We start from the raw sequence: 19,316 nt of genomic DNA on the forward strand, positions 1-19,316 counted from the left end.
AATTTTTCTCTTAAACGTAAAAACGTCTACATTCACTAATACTTAAATGGTATAACATAACGAAAACAATTCTCAGTACAAATTATCATGTACGTTTATCAATGTTGCATTACTGATAAAAAATGCTGCGCAACGGACTCAAAATGGATCTGTATGGAGTTATTTTTGTACCAAGTTTGATATTTATGTTTTCAGCGCGGATCTTCGATTGACAACAAAAGGTCATTGCCAAGTCCGACCGTTGCATCGTCAAATTCAAGCACTTGAACACTAATTACATGTTCAGATCTTAGCTCAAATAGAATCGAGATGAAACTTGATCGAAAGGAATAATGATACCAATTAATTGCTGAAATACTGCTCAGGTTAGAAGGATATTAAAGGAAATATTGTTGATACGAATGTCGTGAAAATTAAAGTCTATACGACCGTAACAGGAGGTATAGTTCATATCTGCTGCAACCATCACTTTACACGATGGCCATCTAAGTCTTCTTAAAAAATAAGCTTCTAAACTTAATGCCGGTTTGTTGAACAGAATTTTTATAAAAATTTTCCTTGTGTTTTCTCAATTTGGTAAATTAGACTATTGTTGGGCTTGAAAGTTGAAATATATTAGGTTTACAAGGAACAAAATTGCGTTATATGATATAGTCTGCTAAACATATAATCACGCTTAAATTGGCACACTGGAATTAGAGCGAAAAGTTTGAATGCGATGAGAAATAAAACGATGTTACTAGAATAGTCTAAAATCTAAAAACGATTTCCTCTTTGTCCATCGAATACAAAATGTTTTTAATATGAACTGTAACATTTCCCACTCATTTTAAATAGATATTGATACGTTTTCATTGATTTCTTACAGAATTTTTTGGAAATGACACAGTGCTCTAAAGTATGAGTTTTGAAGAGCACCATTCAATTCTTTACACATGTGAATGATCTACACTGTAATAACGTCGTGGTGTTTTGGGTGAACGTTTTGATAGAAGACATAAAGTGTTGTTGTTATGACCACCGTATCACACACCCTGCTGAGATTTATAGGTGCTTGCCGGCCACATTGAAGTCGAAAATGATGAATCGATTTTAATTGTTACTGAAGGTTAACACGGTATCGCTTGTTGCTGCAGCCTGTAGTGTCGACATTAACCGACAACTGTACAGCTTTTTTTATAAATGCATTACGGATCACTGGCAACAATTTAAGAGGTGGTCATACTATAGTGTACCTTGAAAAGTTTGATCTAAAACGAGCTTTATTTTTAAGTTATTCTTCATGCTTTTATTGTGTCAAGTTCAAGTTAATTAATCCTACAATTGTCTTCACAAATATCAGACACCATGCATATACTTGAGATTTAAATGATAACGATCAGAATAAAAGTTTAGAAGAAAATTCGTGCTGTAACCCGGACATTGTGTTCGGATGTTTGATGGAATTCCTTATTAAAATGGATATCCTGTGATCGACGCCTGTCTGCAGAGTCGAAAGGTGAGTTATAACAGCATACGTGAATAATGACATAGAAATTTTTAATTTCACTATCGGTTCGAAATTCATAGTTCCAAATCATTAGTCGTCTACAGTATTATAATTTAGAGATGTTCCGCCACTCATTTTCTACGTTAATCGCAAAAATACGGTATGAATATTTTGAGTAATGGCATGAGTAAGTCGTATAAAATATTAGAAAAGGTTTTTCGGTAATAAAAATTAACCAATGCACGTGCAGCTTTGAATCACACAGTGCGTGAAGTCTGCCTTGCATAAGACATGCGTGCACTCTAATGCATTGCCGTATACGTATGTGATGCTCACCTTCCATAAGATATGTGGTATGGAATTCCGATGATCTCAGTTTTGTCCCTTAAGCAAATGAGAAAAAATATAACTCAGAACTCACTGCAGTGAGTGACAGAGAGCGCATTTTCTCGTCGACGAAAACTTGAGGTCACGGACAAACGGACGGACAGACAGACGGACAGACAGACAGACGGACATGGCGAGCACAATAGTGCATTTTTTTCCATAAATGAGAAAATGCGCTAAAAATACCTGGATTCACTTACAATGGGGACCTACCGGGGCTAACTATTTTTTTACAAACTAGAGAATAAAATTACATTCACACATCAGCATAAAATTGAAAGACCAAGAATTGCGATATACATTGAGTTCATTATTTTTCGCTTTATAATCGTTCTGAATAAATAAGGAAATAAATATTTTTCCTATTCAGAAGATCGCATACATAAATCGAATAATATAATAAAATGCTCATCTTACTGAATGTTTGCAGTTATCCGTTCAAGACAGTCTAACCCATAATTCAATCTTCGTTTTTGTGAAATGCGTTTTTTGACATATCTCAGAGTAGCAAGTGTGACTTGGTTGCATATAAATAACAATTACGGAAAATTGTTTTGAATTATTTTCGAGGTTGCTGGGTCAACATACAAGTACATGTCTATTATGCGACTCGGGCATGGACATGTCACTTGAAAATAAGATGGTTCCAAAGGCCGGATCCCTTGTGAATCAAGTCACGAAAAGTTCAAGAATCGGCAACAGGCCATGGGCCTATTTCTTCAACGCCGACACTTCTATTCTATTCTATAGGGATTTATTGCTGCGGTGGAATACGATACAGCTATTATTGCTAAACGCAAGAAATAACTTAGTTGGTGTGAGGGACATAAAATAGAATTAGCGCTGAGATCGACCGCCTCTTGGTTAGTATTAACCTGTTTTACTAACATTATATTATCCGAAAAGCTAAATCAAACTTCTTTCAACTTTAATGACCCTCTAATGGTCGAATATAAGGTGATAATGCTAGCCAGATCTTAACCCAAGATTTAATTGAGTTCTTTTGACACACTCTCCCGATTGCTGACGTATTTCTTTCTCCAAATTGACGTTATTCTTTTCAGAATTTTGCTCGATTTTTGTACTATTAAATTACCTGAAAAGGTTTTATGTGCGCATTATTATACACGTATTTATCCAGCAAGAAATATTCTTTTGAAATAAAACAATTAGTTAAAATAGCTTAGAGTCTTATAATGACCAATAAAATGCGATTTGGGAGTATAATTATATGAATAGGACTTTTAAATATAGACGTAAATAGAACGAAAATTATACGTCCGCTCGTTCAAAAATGTCTCGTTAAAAAATCGTGCGTTTCTTTCAATTCTCAAACACCAACGACCTTACAAAATTGCCTAATTTTAAAAGTACTGGGTTAATCTAAATGATGGACACATTTTAATAAATTCATATTTTTAAAGTATAATAGATTAAAAATGAATAATTTATACACAAATATAATGAGAACGACTCAAAGTTTATTTTACACATTTTTGAATGTTCAATATGTCTCTTGTGCTGCACGGCAAACATCTAAACGGTAGCCAAACTCGTCCCACACACGAGAATGCATATCTTCTGCATGTTACTTAGTGCACCGTAGCAGTGATACGGTTCTTTAGATCAACCAGTGTTGCTGGTAGAGGCCGGATGTAAACAGAGTTACTGGTAGAGGCGGGACGTAAACAAAGTTGCTGGTAGAGGCGGGACAAACAGAGTTGCTGGTAGAGGCGGGACGTAAACAAAGTTGCTGGTAGAGGCAGGATGTAAACAGAGTTGCTAGTAGAGGCGGGACGTAAACAGAGTTGCTGGTAGAGGCGGGACGTAAACAGAGTTGCTGGTAGAGGCGGGACGTAAACAGAGTTGATGGTAGAGGCGGGACGTAAACAGAGTTGCTGGTAGAGGCGGGACGTAAACGAGTTGCTGGTAGAGGCGGGACGTAAACAGAGTTGCTGGTAGAGGCGGGACGCAAACAGTTTCCTTGACGTAACCCCATAATAAATAGTCACATGGGGTGAGATCAGGTGATCTCGGTGGCCAGAAGTGTAGAGCCAGATCTTCATTTCCTAGTGACAGTGAAACACAAAGGCGGTTGGCTGGCGCGAGAACTTTAGCAGCCATTTCTGCGACTACCGCCGCCCTCGCCCAATTCCGAATTTAAATATGTAAAGAAATTGAAGAATAATCGAGTATTTAAATATATTTCATAATTTGGCAAATAAATTTCAAATTTAGTATCTTAATATGATAAATATAGGGTAACATGGGGCAGCGAGCCCACTGCGGGTCATGGGCCCATAGCGGGTTTCTCGCTAAGTATGGCAGATATTGGTCCGTGTTCTTTACCGCCGGTCGACAGTTTCACTGGGATGAAGTGTACGGATTTACGTTTTGCCAAGTGTTTGCGTTATTAATTAATTTGTGATTAACTGTTTTAGCCCAGATAAAAATTTCTTTGCCGCTAAATAAAACTGTTGTCGATTACTGTAGATGAAAGCTTTTGAAATTACTTTGAATTATATTTTGAAAGTAATATTTATAGGGATAATTTTGAGATCAAGTTTACACTATTAGCTTTTAAAATAAAATGTTGACACGATATAAATTGAAATGATACCTAGTGGGGCAACGGGCCCACGCGTGTCACGGGGCAAAGCGCCCATGGTGAAGTCTTGTGTTATACATAATTAGATTTGTCTCAATGACCTTTTCAAAATTATGACTAGCTTTTTGAATTACAAATTACACTTCATATTGCATGATTTTTTTATTTAACGCCTCAAGGCAGCAGATTTAGTTTCTAAATATGCGTATTTATGACCCCTTATCGAGTTATTGACTCTTGCCTTGCCAAAAGTTGATTTCAGTCAACATTAACAGTGAGTCAAAAGTTGATGAGTTTTTATGGTGTTGGCTGAAATCACGATTAGGTACGAATTCTCTGCACATAATGTATGGATTATGGACGAAACTGGAACGAGGTTTTTTTCTGATCAACTAAATATATTTTTTCTAGTCAAGGATACATTTTTTCATGTCAAGGAAGAATTTTTTATCGCAAGGATATATTTTTGCAAGTCAAGGATATATATTTTTATGTCAATGAAATATTTTTCTTTACGACAGTGATAGATTTTTAAGCCAAGAAAATATTTTTTTCAAGTTAAGGATATGATTTATTGAGTTGTTAATAAATGAATGAATGTCATATTTTTTATCACATTTTTCTTATTTTTAACTGTAAAGTGTTGTTTTATCATTTTTAAATGAAAAAATATGCAATTGTGGTAAAGGGACCAAGGGTGGGCGCCTTGCCCCAAGCCCATGGGCCCATTGCCCCAGGGGTGGGGCAATGGGCCCATTTTGACACTTATTACAAAAAATAGTGTTTCATTAAAAATACACTAACTCTATAGGGCGTCTAATTCACATCATACATCCCTCATTAGCTGTACCTTTAAACAAAATAAAAGAACCACCTCGTATCAATTAAAACTTCATCAAAAATTTAGTTTAAAAAAAGGGGGGGGGGGCGCTGCCCCATGTTGCCCTACATATATAAAGCATAATTTGAAATAATGCGCTTTTCTCCTTTTCCATTTAAGTTTTTGAAGTATTCTGATTTCATCATGAATCAGAATACTTCTAATTGTTGAAGAATACCTAATTCATCTAGTTTGTAAATAAAGTCTTAAACTCGAACCGACGTACGTGTAGTTTAGAACTAAAAGCTCAGACATAATTTATTTTCTTTTTGTGTAGGCGAGGTTTCTGGAAGTAAACTTTAATGACGAAGCTTCACCTGACATTAATTTTGAGTGAAGGAATGAATTAAATATTCTTCCGCCGCTAAATTACTCACACGATGCGAAGTAAACTGAAAATTTGTCAATAGAGCAGGTTCTACAAACATGCTAATGTATTATTTTGTAGTATCCCATAACATATACTATTATATTATGTATTGATTTTCTAAACATTTAATTATATTCCGTTATAAGTTCTCTAGACACGTTTTTGGTTACTTTCGGGCCGGTGTCGAATCCCTTCACGTTTAAGTATTCGGGAAAAACTTGAGGATATGAGCAAAACTGATAATAATTCATCCATGTAGTATAATTCATCCATGTAATTATTGTATATCTGACAACTTCTATGGAAATAAAATGACTATTTTCACTATATCACGTTATTTGTGATAATATCCGCTAATCATGACAAGCATCACGGTTTTATTACAGTACTCAAGTTTAGAAATAAGGAATTATTTAAGTATAATTTCTACCTGATTGCTGTTATGATGGAGACATTTCATTGTCTAGTTAAGTTAGCTATATTGCGTGCCGAGCGCGGGCTGTGGTGGTAGCATCACACCGCCTATTAAATTCGCTGAACCAAAGCCGAAAGAAGTTAAAGCAGGTGATCCTATGCTCGAATCCAGTATGGAATTCTTTACTTAAAAATGATGAAAGGAAGTTCTGTGTGCATGGCTTACCGGCTTACAGAGATTAGAAGCCGAAATGAGTTCGTCTGAACTTCGCATAATAAGGGAATTTCATGAGGTACAAATGAAGTAAAGTCCACCGTCTCTCACCTGAAATTGAAATAAAGGATGAGTGCTCTGTCTCATTTACTTATATGGAAATGAAGGATGATTTCTTTGTCTCTTTGTCCTCCTGTCCGTAAGTTAAGATGAAGGGTGAATCACCAGCAACCTCTACTCATGTGAAAACATAGGGTGAGTTCTCTGTGACATTTGTTTCGAGAGAAATGAGCAGCGAATTTCATGGGTGTCAGTTCATGAAGTTCTTTAATTTTCCGATGACTTAGGCACCTGCTCCGGTCCTGACGATCGTTCTAATCCGCTGCTGGTCTCTTCATCACATATGCCTCCGCTGGCGCTGACTCACGGACGTGGCTTTTACAACAACCAAATTACCTCATTAAATATTCAATAAATATATGTATGTTCACTGAATTTGTGTTAACAAATAAGATGAAATAGCAATTATAAATATATGTATGTTCACTGAATTTGTGTTAACAAATTAGATGAAATAGCAATTATTCCCTCATACATTTAATAATTAATTTCATGGCTGCAATCTATATCCCAAAATTGAATTTTCGTTACGGATGAGTATGATATTTTGAAAACGACTTTTGTGTTTGTTTATATTTGTGTTTTTTTTTCTGATCCACAAATATCATTAATGAATTGAAAGAAATATTTGATTCAATCTGACACTGTGATGAATTGGGACATGTACCAGAAACTTGTCATTAACTTAGGTGGACCCATTATGTTATACTTCTTGCCAAAGGCATTTTTAATTATATTAATCAGGAGGCCTTGAAATTATCGAGCCAGCCCTTTCCTTCTCCATCGTCCAAGACTTGTACGGTACCTACCCACAACTCGGTAAATCTTTCCCTCCCACACTCAAAGTCTCGATCGTTTTCTGAAGGGTTCTAAATCCGTGCTGTGATGCATTGATCTAAATTTAACGAGTCCAAGATTTGAGGCCGCGCAGTTCGCGTTTGGGGGCTCAGCGTTAAGCCCCTCAGATGAATCGCTCGCTGCGCTCTCCCTGAACTATCAAGTGCAGTTCTAAAAGCCCGCATGCATTACTTGGAGCCTGAATTACGGTCCTCGTCGATAACTGATGCTGAGAATACTTGAAGAATTATGCACTAAATTGCACTTATTGTTCGTGTTTTAAGGTTAATACAATTTTTCCACTTAAAAACATGTACTTGTTTTATAAGCCATTTTCCTATGCGATAGCGGAATTTTGTTTACATTTGTCAGCTCATGATCTGTCAAAATAATTCAGATACTCGTAGACGGCAACAATTGAGAATATTTTCTGTGTCTGATCAAGTGGATTGAAATGATTTTCGGTCACAAGAAATTTTCACATGAAAAACTGTTGCGGTCTAGCGACTGAACGAGTCAGATCTGACAGTTTGGTGAACATTTTAACACATTCAAGCCAAAAATTATTGCAAAATGACGACCTCCTCTTCGAAATATTTCATGAATGCTTCTAGAACATTCCTTAAACGCTTCTCAATTGTATTTGTTAGGACGACAATCTCCTCTTTCGTGATGCTTTGAGCTGAAACTGCAATTGTATCCAAGAATGCTACTTTACCTATAGAGACCTGTCGTATCCTCTACCTTAAGCTGTCGTATCCTTTACCTGAAGCTATCGTATACTTTACTTGAAGCTTTCGTATCCTTTACCTGAAGCTATCGAAAGCTTTACATGAAGCTATCGTATACTTTACTTGAAGCTGTCGTATCCTCTACTTGAAGCTGTCGTATCCTCTACTTGAAGCTGTAGTATCATCTACTTGAAGCTGTCGTATCCTCTGCTTGAAGCTGTCGTATCCTCTACTTGAAGCTGCCGTATCCTCTACTTGAAGCTGTCATATCCTCTGCTTGAAGCTGTCGTATCCTCTACTTGAAGCTGATGTCGTATCCTCTACTTGAAGCCGTCGTATCCTTTACTTGAAGCTGTCATATCCTTACTTGAAGACGTCATATCCTTTACTTGCATCTTTAAGGACGACTCCACAGACTTTCGATGGATTTCAATTCTTGGTGCCGTGATGGTCGCTCCGTCAATTGACCTTCAGAAGGTCTTATATAAGCTTCGGAATTCTTCAAAGCTATTTGTTTCCTGATATTGGTCATTATTGTGCAACTTGAACGCCATATTTCTTCGACGTCGCTATCAGTATGCGTTTGCATGTATGCGTTAGAACCAAGAAATTGTCCTTTAAGAAGTTATATATGGTTTCGATGTCGCCTTGTATGTGGAAACGATCAGGGTAGCTGGCAGTGTGTGAAATTCAACTTTTACGCCAGATATTTGATACATCTAAGATAGAATGTCATCCGTCATTCAAATAAACTGTTCTTGATACAAATAAGCAAATTAAAAAATCAGTTAACTTTTTAAATACTGGCATATATCTGATAGATTAGATGTGTTAGCACATCTAGCACTGGGTGGGGAAGCAAGCAGACAATGAAGTTTATGTAGATTATTGCCTCAAATGCTATCTCCGATGCTAACATTAACTCCGATTTGTTTCCGTTAAATTCCATTCATTTGTCGGCATGGCAATAAGAAAATCCGGTAAATAACAAAGCAAACAAGAACAAGAAGATTTAAATCGTACATAATGTAAGTCAGGCAGATATTTTAAAAATTTTGTTGTGTTGTTATGTTATAAGCTTGGTAGCATGCATTACATTTCATTGCGAATGCCTCTATCTAACGAAATGTTTGGCCTTTATAACAAATGTTTGGTGTTTTAATAATCCAATGTTAGAGGGGGATTTGGTTGAATATGCTGGTGAGTGATAATTATGCAATTCAACCAGAATATCCCAGTGCCCCCTACATTTTAATATCAATATCAATAAACAACAATAAACAACAATAAACTACAATAAACTACAATAAACTAAACCATCTTACATCACACGATGTCTCATACAATGTGCTCAAGCAGCGTCTAGGCGTTTCCGAGTTATGACCGAAAAAGTAACATTTTACCCCCCATTCCGCGATTTCCTGGGTTGTGAGTATAAAGTTGGAAGATACAAGTATCAATACGCGTAGTGGCGCGGGTAAAACCGGGGGGGCCCCGAATTTTACTGTCAACAGCAACTAGTTAAATGGGAGGCTCAACCGATTAAGTGAAAACACTAAGTTGAAAATTAATGCAAAATTACGCTACATTGTTATTATTGAGGCTGGAGCAATGACCTGTAGGTTTGGGAGAATAATATTTAAACATAATAGCATCTACGAAAATTTTCTGTCATGCAGTTAAAATGGATTTGCTCCGATAAAGGCCGATTGATTCTACTGCACCATTATGCTAAACAGCGTTAGTACATCTGCGCGGATGGTTGCTTCTTATTGATAAAAATTCATTATTTGATGTTATTTTTAATTGCATGAAATTTCCATGTCTTCACTGTGTGAACTCAAGTCTTGATATGACCCATAATATTACGTGACTTATCGCTAGGCTTTTACTTCGTGCATGCTGCATTGTAACCGTAGCTGATGTCAGCATCAGCTGGCATCATTTGGCACAAACTGTCATCATCTGATATCAGCAGGCACCAGCTGGCACCATCTGACATCAGCAGGCACCCGCTGGCTATAGCTGGCATCATCTGGCACCAGCTGGCTTCATCTGACATCAGCAGGCACCAGCTGGCACCATCTGGCACCAGCCACCAGTTGCGCGCGTTTCATTAGAGCGGCTGGAAGACGGTCCTTGCTTTCTTAGCGACGTCGCTGTCTCGTAGCTTTCTTTTCATTTGGTCTATTGCTTCTGCAGAGTTTTTGAGGTTCAACTAGCTGCTTCTTTTGAGGTTTCATTTAAGGCCATATATAATTTGTTCCTATGATCTTAAAAGGAACTTTACGTTGATATTTTTGGAATCAAAATATTGCTTCATAAGACTCAAGGCCTTACTTGGACTGGTTGATTTACTACATTCCATGGCGCTGTAGTGGAAGGTTTTGAAATTTTTTGCTTGATATGCTCGTTTCAAAAATTACTTTTGTTCGCGACATCTTCTTGTGCACGGATTGCGAACAAGCTTTCTTTTACAAACATAATTTATTCCAGCATTTAATAAATGCAATAAAATTAAGCAGAGTACCATCCAAGCGTGTCAATGAACACTTTGTCTTGTCAAGATACAATGCACTTCATTAAAAATTACAATCTACCTTTTTTGAGATCACAATCGTGTTGTCATGCTTTGGGAACTTGGTAGAAAATTGGATTAGAATATTTGTGCCTTCAAGTCTTTCTGGAAAAATGTTATTCTGTAACAGAACAGAGATTTTTCATTGTGGCGTTTTTGTTGTTCATGACATAGGATTTAAAATGTCTTTAATGGTTAAAACGAACTTCCAAAGTTGAAGAATAGCAAATATTTAGTTTTTTTTAAATTTTGTTACTCGTTTGTAAATTCTTACAAGGATATAGTTTGGAACTGTTGTGTAATTCTTCAAATTATAAAGACTGATGTGTCACTGGATGGACATCAGGATGGATATTCTACAATAAATAGTCCCTGTTTGACAATATTATTCAGGATAGAAGCCGATTATTGTTTTCGTGGAAGGAAAAAACAAATCTTTGTAATAAAGTTTTAGCAAATTTTTCGTCTGAAGCTCAAGTTCCAGTTCCGAAAACATTGCAATTTTGGAGTTTCATATGATAGCATTTATTACTGAAACTTAACTACAAATTTTTAGCGTATTTTTTCATTTATGGAAAAAAGGCGCTATTTTACTCGCCATGTCCGTCCGTCCGTCCGTGACATCATGGATGGACGGACGAGAAAATGCGCCCGGTCACTCACTGCAGTGAGTACTGATCTAATTTTTTTAAAACTCACCGGAGGTTCCATTATAATTGAATATTTGATACAGAATAAATAATTGAAAACACAAGACTCGAACCTAAGTTTAAGTAATGAACACTGCCACATATAAATTAAAAGGCTTTCACTTCGGTTAGTGAAAGGAAATAAATACATGACAAATATTTTTACTGTATCGCTGGTCCCAGAAATCAAATTTTCGCCTTCATTAATGTCTAAATAATTAAATTCATCGCACACTTTTTCGTAAACTTCCATCGAGACAATAAACTTACCCTGTATAAAATTTATGAATATTAATACGTATAATTACTATAAATAACAATAAGAACAATTTTGTCAGTAGCAATAATTACCTTCGTGACAATCATATCGCCGTAATCTCCATCATGAAACCTGGTGCAGCCAGAGTCTTCAGTAGCCCGTTGCGGTAGAGACTGCCAGGCAATATGCAGCTGCATGATTATCTTCACAATCATTCATGATTCATTATTCTGCAGAGGTGCATTATTCTGGCGACGCTCATTATTCTGCAGATGTTATGTCCAAAATTAATCTCAGGCGAAGCAGCTGTCTGTTGAGATTCTGTTCTAGGTTTTAAATCCCATTCTGGACGCAATTGCAGAGCTGTGCCGACATTTTAAGTTTCTAAATCAAGTGAGAGACGAGTTTGAATATTAAGACGTCGCCCTGGATTATTTAATGAAAAATGGTGTTGAGCCTGCATTTCATTAATAAATCATAAATCATATTAATAAATCATCTTAACAATAAAGTAAAAATGTTATCGTCGTGTGTCTTTGCTTATGAGAATGAAAAATTACCACAATTGCCGGAAAATAACTCTTCATCTTCTAATGTTGCTTGATTTACCAATTTTTTAGTACAATAAATAAAGCAATTCCTTATCATAATTCGCTCTCATTTGGTTCAATATATTTGTGATAGTCATTTATGTGTTTACGAGCTATGGAAAGATGTTGCAGGAATAAAGATCAACAGTAAATAGTAAGCCGGGAACGTGATAAGCTCTCATAATTAATGTTTTCAAAACCACGGAATGCGCACAAAGTCAGACAAGGTTTACCAACGGCATTGGAACGACTCTACAGGCGCCACTTCCATCTGTTTGTTCCTTATCAGAATGGGAATGACATTACAATGAACGCTATTCAAAAAACTTTGGGAGCGAACTGAAATCCTGAACAGCCCTGGAGAGACGGCGGACAACGAGAGTTACTTCAAATAAGGGTCCTTAAGAGCCCTCTCCACGGGACCCCTGAGGCCTGCTTGCGACCCTCCTCTGTAAACGACTGTTGCTTATGTTACGTTGTGGGTCGGGATACCTTAACTATTTAGTTTAAATACACATTTTGACCTTAGGCAGAATATACGCGGTAATAATCATAGAATGGCTCTTCGTTTTTTCATCATACTTTGCTCGAACAATATTAAGTATTACAATTAAAAATCTAGAATTAAATGCCTCAAGATGTGTGAAAATATCGTAAAACGATGGGATTAAAATGTGGCAATACTGCAAGAAAAACCACTTAGAGCGTTATTATTTATCAAAGTTGTTGCGTCTTCTTGTCACTAATGACGGACTTAAAGAGACACGAGATTCTCATGCCATAATATTGAAACGAAGATCAAGGTCATAAAGTGGCACTCGCACGGATCAAGTTTTTAAGATGAATTTTCGATTACAGATTTACTCATTACAAAACTGGCTCTTTGATCAGACAATTTTTATTATTCTGTGGATTGTAGAGGACAGAATGTACCACATTTGCATTTGCTATTTCAGTATAGTAATTAGTTTATAAAGGATGCTTGACACCTAATTTATTAAAAATCGTCAAACGGTAAATGATCCCGCCATTGAGAGACTGAGAGACACGATCAGGCAGCATGGACGAGAAGCATCGTGGGATCGTCGCATCAGATTACCTTAATTCAACTCCTTCCTTTTGAGAAATTTCATATTAAGTGAAATATTAATTCATGAGGTGATATTTTATTATGAGGTGCTCAAAATTTAATTATACCGATATCTAAGATATTTTGGCTTTAAGTATTTATAAAAAAGTGGGATTTTGTGACTAATTTTCAAGGCAATTTGTATGAAACAAAGTGCTCTCATTTTAGTCTACAGCATCCGTTGATTAATGAGTTCAAAGAGTTATAAACAAATTGAAGAACAAGAAACTTAATTTAGTTAGAATATTATAAGTAAATCTTCCAGTATATTATTGATATTTTCTATATTATGCATGCTTCGACGTGATCTAACATAAGCAAAAACGGAACGTATAAATGGCAGACGCCACTGCCGCCGTATTGCCGAAGCATAGAAGCAAGTCAATATCAAGAAGCTGCCTGCAGCCAAAAGTACGAAGGGTTCAAGTGATATTTATTTTGCCATTTCAATTGCGCTGGCAGCGTTTTATTCTTCGTGGCTCGCCGGAGAATAGAGAGACCTTCAGGGAAATTAGATGCTTTCTGAGGTCATACTTTCTTTACTAAATCTGCGTCCTCTGCGTACGAGCGTTGCGATATCTCATCGTGATATGAATTGTATCGATATTTCTTCCTACCCGTGGTTCTGTAATAAAAATAATAGCTTTGCCATGCATACATTAGGAATGATTCAGTCTGGGCTATCGACTAACCTAAAAATCTGGAATATCGAACTAGAATATGCACGACGAAAATCGAAGATTATGATCGGTCCAGAATAATGCGGATCTAGAAATCTTCGAACATTCAATTTGTGAGCAGACTTTAATTTTACTTTCAAACCATTTTCTAGCCTCATCCATAAATGTTTTGTATTCTATGTTGATAAAACAATTTAAAGCAAATAAGTGGAGCGCGCTGGATTTAGAACTTCTTATACAAATTTCGAGCATTTCATATAATAGTATTTTACGGTATGATAACGGTTAATGAATTAGGGCATTCTACCTCACCGCTCCTGTAGTGTTGTCTAGTTAGTTTAATAGCCCACAACTGGTATTTCTTCATAAAACACGAAAAACTTTCTCGTTCTTAATTTTATTTATCACTATCATCATCGCAAGTTCTTACTCTTGTGTATTTCCTAATATGAGTGATATATATCATTGGTACATACCTAAATATATCATCAAATTTCAGATACTAAACCATTGTTTATTTATTCATGATGGTGGTCATGACAATTTTGTTGAATGGCTAAACAATAACCTATGGAATCTTCATAGCTAATTTCCATACATGAGAAGAGCTTGAATGTGTACCCAGCCTCGGCGGCTAATTTAAATCGCCCTTAACGCAAAAAAAACGAGAAAACGGAGAGGTGAACCAGTTAAAATAAACTATAATAAGTTTTAGTATTCATGGTGTTATCAGAATATTTTTAGGTTAGGCACCAAAGAATTGTGATAAGTTGCACCACAACGCTCTTTCATCGAGTTGTGCGACTCTACCTTTACTCAAGTTACTCCTTAATTGTTGTGCGGTGCGGTTCGTCGCCCTAGAAACGCATTGATCTCGATCCATAGCATGAAAAACTTTCACTGCGACGATCGTATTTTTAATCAAATCAATAATACGAGAATCCCTCAATCATTAACTACATTAATCGTGGGTAGAAATATCCATTTAATGCTCTAGTTTGAATTCAGTGAGCTATTACTTAGCTTTAGAGGTGAACTTTTCATCGTACATGTAGCTATTGTAATGATTTTATGATTGCAAACTTATTTATAGGATCGCACTCGTATGAATATTTATACCGCCAAATGTTTTCATCCTGGTCACTATTTATTAATATACTTCTAACTGTTTATTCAATTTAACTAAGAAGAAAAAGAGGCCGCGGAGGAAATAATTTAAAATATTCTAACTTCCATGCTCACTGGGCACGTTAAATAAAATTCAGGCACTAATGTTGCATTTATTTTATTTAGAATAATTGTATCACAAATAAGCTCTAATTTGATCGAATTTACTGTTCTATATTTCTTACCAGTACTTCATCCAGGGACCAATTAGTAGAATTTTTTCAATCCACGAGATGCACGTATCTGCAACTCTTATCCTATGCAGCTCCACTGACTAATAAATAGAAAAATTGTACAGAACATTAGCGCAGCCACCTCGAAACAGAAAATTTAATATGTTGCAACTGATAATATGTATATGTTGCCAATGATTAATATGTTGCCAATTCCACTGTATAATTCACACATGACTGAAAATTGGAGATAAATTGGCACAAAATTTATCACTCGTGCCGTTAGTGTCAGACGCAACTAATTGCAAATGATTGAGCACATGCAAGGAAGTATACTTCAATTGTTCCAGATCAGATGTAAGCTATGAATGAAATAATAATGTGCCGCTATTTCCAAACAAAAGCAGACATAACTTAACGGGATGTGCAATGAAGAGGGCATTTCTGCGAGAAGTTCAACAGCGGCTTTGTTGTGAGGGACTCATGCGGGAAAGTCAATGAACCGCAACGCAGTCCCACGCTCGGACTGAGGATCGTAAAGATGTAATTACTAATTAATCCCAGCGATTATTTATTAGCTGGAAAATTAGTAACTTAACCATTGTAGTTGATTGGCGATGCATTAAGCTTTTGTTTAAGTAACGGGATTAAATATTACAATGTTTTCCATTTCGTCTTAGCGAATTGAATATATTGTGTCTATTTATTCCCAACTGCCTTTTTTAAAATATTTACTGTTCGTTTCGATTTGAAAAGCTCCCAGTACAAGCATGTTTGAGGTATCCTGTTAATATAAAATACAGTATGACTGGCGGACCCTTATAACCTCCTCATTAGCAATTATCAATGTTATTCGTATACAAAAGGCCTGGTAACGAGAGCTACCCTCAGTATAAATAAGGTTGATCGTATTCTTACGCATCTATTAGCCGCCACCAATATTATTTCTACCTACAGACCTGGGCCTATACTATCAAAAAAAGTTAAGAGATCGTAAGTTCATCCTCCAATCATTGACGGCCTTTCAAGCAAAATCCACCAATCATAGACAAGAAAATAGAGCGGAAGTACTTACGTTCACTTAGCGAGATTTGAAAGTATGGCCCCTGTTAACGAGAACTATCCTCAGTATAAATAAGGTTCGGCATGTGATTACGGATCTATTAATCACCTCCAATGCTATTTCTACCTAAAGACCTGGTCACGAAAACAATCCTCAGTTTAAATAAGGTTAGGCATATGTTTACGGATCTGTTAACCGCCTCCAATGCTATTTCTATATCTATAGGGACGTGGCAACGAGAGATTCCTTCTGTAGATAAATGGTTCAGGGAAGAGGGTAGGCAACCAACTACTCGAAGGCAATTACTAAAAACTTGTGATGAATTGATATTTTGAGCAAAGTTGGATAATTTAGGGAAGAAATTTAAGGAAGGAAGATTTTTTACATAATCCGACATCGAGTAAATTCAACTGAATATCTTCGCACTTACGATGTCGTTCATTTCTAAAAGTTAATTTCAGTGGGTCAAAAGCTCGCACAAAAACGCATTTCAGATCATTATATTTCATTCAAAGAAAAAAATATTAAACGGTAATTGTATTTGGCCAAATCAATGTGAAAATTATCAAGGTGAATAATGCGCATTTTGCATTTGGCTCCAGAAAATCAGTCAAATTTTCGCCCTGATGTTGAGGAATGAAAACGCGCCTAATTTGCCTGAATACATGTTTTTGTTTGCCAAAGCGTTGTATGAGGGAAGGAAATTGTTTTGATTTACAGCACAATCGAAATAACTGTTTGCTCAAGTGACCAAAACATCGTCATGCAACGTGTCATAATAACACTTAGATATATTGAAAAAATATCAAACGACGTACTCGAAAGGTAAAACTGCGGTGAAAATTGACGCTCAGTAGTAGAGCTATGATATTTTCAAGCATTGATCTATGCGGGGTGGACTCTTCCATACAGCACCGATGAGGCGGGCGCCGTTTAAGCTCGAGCAAATTGCAGTGGTTTGGCGGCCGTGGCTTTGAATGGACGGCAAGATTTATGGCGCCTATTCCGACCTTTGGCTAGGGTGACCATTTTTCCGGGGCTTTTGAGCGAAACTCGGAGCCTTCGTTGGCAGCTTGAATCCTTTGTACCTGCCAAGCCGCGTTAGGAACTAAGTAGCCATTCAAGTTAAATTGCTCGATAGTCTTTACATAGAGTGAGCCTGACCTTCGGTGTTGAGCGAACACTAGCGCTTCTTATATCTGCTCAAATTAAGCCATACTCTCCAACATAATTCTAAATTACATTGTATCGCTAAATTATTATTGAGTACATGCTGAAATTTTGAATGTAGGACAGTTGTGGGTTCAGGGTTCATTAATTTTCTCACAATGGCTACTTGTCCGAAATGTTATCACTGTAATAAGTACTTAGTACCATAATAGAGATCTCATGCTTACCTTCAACTGTGCAGATAAGCGTTGCAAAATACGTAGCACTTTATGACTCAAACTCATATGTTGCATTTGACTGAACGCTCCATATATTCGACAGTCTAAGATTCAAAAAGGTTCAAATTATTCAGAATTAATTCAATTTAGATTTACCACAAGCAAGCTTTTAACGTAGCACCTTATGCAATGATATAGACAGTGTAGATAGGAAGAGGTCGCATTGTCGCAGCATAAGATCTCTCAATCGATCACAAGAAAGTGGTCAGAAAATGGCTCCTAAAGTCCTTTGTCTAAGGATACATGACTATTTTTTTCTATTCGTACTCTAAGGTCTGGTAACTACAGTAACAGCCAGAAGATTACATGCTAATAGTTTGTCTACGGATACATTAAATGTCATCAATGCTATACATACCCAGGGGTATGGAAACTGCAGTCACAGTCAAAATACTAATAGAGGGGGATATGCAGACAAGACTATCTAGTGAGGAACGTGTAGACTAGAGGGGGATATGCAGACAAGACTATCTAGTGAGGAACGTGTAGAATAGAGGGGGATATGCAGACAAGACTATCTAGTTAGGAACGTGTAGACTAGAGGGGGATATGCAGACAAGACTATATATAGTGGAGGGACGAGTAGACTGGAGGGAGCCAGTGCGGAATTCAGGTTCAGGGGTTTATTTTGATGTGACAAAGTTATGCGTGGAAAATTTGATGAAACTTGTGATTTGAGCACCAATTTAAAACTGAGCATAAAAAAAAATCTGACACCCCCAGCAGAGGCGTATTGTGAGTAGTTAGCATTGTTGTCAATTTGAATAAATTGATCCCGATATAACAAATTTAGGAAAGGGAGCGTAAAAAATCGTCGTAAAAGTTTCGGATCGGTCCTTGCGAACAAGATTCGACTGAAGCTCAATCTATGTATATAATTAAATTATAATAGTGTTTTCCCGTAAACTCATCAGTCTGGAAATATGTAGTTGTAGATACCACAGTTATTGGTGTAGGAATGTAAATCAAGTCAAATCTTATAATCTCACTTTAACAGCTAAACTCTAGCAATTTCATTGGAAAGAAACTTCTGATTCCTTTCAAAATATTTACCGCCTTAGTCAAATTGATAAACATTACGAAACCTGTCCTTTTTTTGGTATTCCAACGACCCGCCTTACACAAATGTTGGTCAGCCCTCGTCGTTCTTCAACTAAAAATAAGCTGACTTCATAAGAGTTTTTCACAACTTTCACCGTAACTCATTGTCATGCTTTCATTTACCTGAAATTAACAAGAAATGATCAAATCTTCATCAGGTATAGAGAATAACGCCATCAACTCGAGAATAACGCCATCAACTGAACTGCTCAGGTCGGAATAAATTAATGGATACTTCTTTTAAGTCTTGAAATTTATTTAATCTAGTCTGCTGTTCGTTCTTCTACTCATTATGAGTAATCTTTCGCGCTTTTATCTCAGTATACATAAGATATAAATTGTTTTCAGATATAAAATAGGGTAAATTCTCAATATTTTATAGAATATCT

The 19,316-nt window shown here is 36.5% G+C and overlaps 1 protein-coding gene across 1 annotated transcript in view; it reads left to right on the plus strand.

The window, feature by feature from the left end:
- Nucleotides 1–868: 868 nt before the first annotated feature.
- The window catches only part of LOC108677178 (probable G-protein coupled receptor No9), an 80,253-nt gene continuing 61,805 nt past the window's right edge, over nucleotides 869–19,316 (plus strand). Inside the window, exon 1 of the mRNA XM_018165345.2 lies at nucleotides 869–1,498. The gene's annotated coding sequence lies outside the window, so the exon portion shown is untranslated. The remainder of the gene's footprint in view (nucleotides 1,499–19,316) is intronic.

The sequence above is a fragment of the Hyalella azteca genome, unplaced genomic scaffold, assembly GCF_000764305.2.
Source record: "Hyalella azteca isolate HAZT.00-mixed unplaced genomic scaffold, Hazt_2.0.2 contig6587, whole genome shotgun sequence".
In the NCBI taxonomy this organism is placed as follows: domain Eukaryota; kingdom Metazoa; phylum Arthropoda; class Malacostraca; order Amphipoda; family Hyalellidae; genus Hyalella; species Hyalella azteca.